This window comes from Benincasa hispida, chromosome 11 (genome assembly GCF_027475165.1).
Source record: "Benincasa hispida cultivar pf3 chromosome 11, pf3_genome.v1.1, whole genome shotgun sequence".
NCBI classification, from domain to species: Eukaryota; Viridiplantae; Streptophyta; class Magnoliopsida; order Cucurbitales; family Cucurbitaceae; genus Benincasa; species Benincasa hispida.
The window spans coordinates 23,977,918-23,980,219 of NC_143488.1; positions in this window are offsets into that span (position 1 = coordinate 23,977,918).

Below are 2,302 nucleotides of genomic sequence, written 5' to 3' on the forward strand. Positions count from 1 at the left end.
CTTGCCTGAAAGGTAACAAGCCTTTCTTGGAGTTTTACATCGAATACTTGACAAGCATCTTATCAATGTATGATGTTTGAGACAATACCAACGATTTGTTCTTTCGATCCCTAAAGACCTGAATACCTAAAACAAACTGCACCTCTCTCAAATCTTTCATTTGAAATTAGGCTGCCAGCCATTGTTTTGTTGGGCTTTATGTCCTAAAACTTATGGTTTGTAAACAATAAACTTATTCTGATCAATTCAATAAAGTTGTTATTGAAGTTTGATTCAATAAAGTTGTATTAAATTTATAAATTGCTTATTTCGTTTTAGAAATAAATCCAATAAACTAAAAAATCTATGACTATTACACGAGTACTCAAACTTTATGTGGAGACTACAAGTGGATTAGGTTCGAGTAAATAGTCTAAATGATCTATAGTATATGAATAATGTTGGGTGCCTTATTATGGTAACACTATTGGATGTGGCTAACTCTGTAGTTGTTACAAGGAGTTGTAATGTGCTACAGACGAAGTGATTCTGATTCGTACATGTAGTCACATGAGGAATGGGGACGTCATGTGCAATGAATTTGCGCAAGATTAGACCAAGAAATAAGTCACTCTTACTTTATAATGTTGTTTACTATTTAAGACTGACTATTTCAAAAGGATGACCTAGGTAACTTGACCTTAATCCTGAGCTAACTATGAACTCCTATTTATTTGGGATTATCCTTAGATTTGCATAGGTAAGGGTTGACTCAACAGCGTCGGCTCAATAAGCCTCCCATTTCAGAGGTAAAACCGAGTAGATAGCAGAGGACATAGGGTGGGAGATAGAATTCACTCCTACCTGCTTTCAGGGATAGTGGAGAGGTTGTTCCCTTAGGTGCTGACTCCGGATCTTGAACGAGGGGTCCCACCCTCTCATTAGCTCGAGAGGGACTTGGTTTGATGATCAGATCACAAACCAATTATTTATTATAGGATCAGTGGGATTTAAAGTACAAGAGGTAATCTCAAGGATAAAACAGCCATTTGACCTAGCCATTATTACAAACAACCTATGAAGGGACAACTTACTAATCATGGTTATATCAAGTGGACACAATATATCAATAATGAGGGGAGTACAACTACGGGCTTTAGTGGAGTGACCCGGTAGTTAACGAATGAGGGTTAATTTGGTGTAAAGAGTTTAGCTAATTAATTTCGGATTTTTGGAGCCCATGATCTGTAGGTCCATTAGGTCCCCCTACTGGCTCACAAACGGATAAGCCATAGAATAATGTGATAAGTTAATTTGAATCGTTCAAATACAACTTAAGGGAATTAGTACTTATATGTGATATAATTACACGTTTAATTTTGAAACTAAACAAAATTAGAGAATCGATTAATATTTAAAGGTGATTTAATTATAAAATTCATGAATATGGATTCATGATAGTGGAATTATGATTAATTAATTTTATATTTGATATTAAATTAATTAGAATTAATTAACTTGTTTAATTAATTATTAATTATTAATTTTATTCGAAAAATTAATTATTGAATTAATTTTTGTCAAATTAATAAAAACTCAATTTTAATTAAAGAATTAAAATTGAAAAGTTATTTTTTAATTTTAATTTTAGAAAATTTTCAAAATTGAAATTAAAAAAATGAAAATTAGAAAAATTGGAAAAGTAGGAATTTTCCACTTCTTCACCTAGTAGGTTAGTCACCAATCCATGACATTTACAGCTCAAATTATCAAGCTTGAGCTGGAATTCATGTAGAAGTTTTGTTGTTTGAAAGTCATGCAATAAATAAACCAAATTGCAGTGGTAATCGAGGATTCATTTAAAGAGATTTTGTTGAAAAATCTGTTTGAAGAAGTGTTCTTCACACTGCTGAAAAACCAGTTCTTCGCCTCCATTTTTCTTAATTCAATCTTGTTTTAAGTCCCACAGCTCAATCTAAGTCTCCAAGAGAATAGTAGGGAAGACTTTGTGGTGGTTTACAACCAAAAGAAAAGGAGATTGCAGCTAAAGATAATGATTCAAGAGGTACTTCAAAGGTTAGTGTTGTAACTCTTTTTTTAGTTTATGAGCATGCTGAATTTTGTTTCAACACTCGTAGAACCAGACCATCTCTTGACATGAGCCAAAAATTCTACTTCATTTCTTATTAGTAGAATATCATCAACTTATAGAACTAGAAAAGCGACAGTTTTGTTAACGATTTTCTTGTAAACACAAGGTTGTCAATATTTTGGTCAAAGCCATAAGATTTGATCGCAGTATCAAATCTTATATTCAAGGATC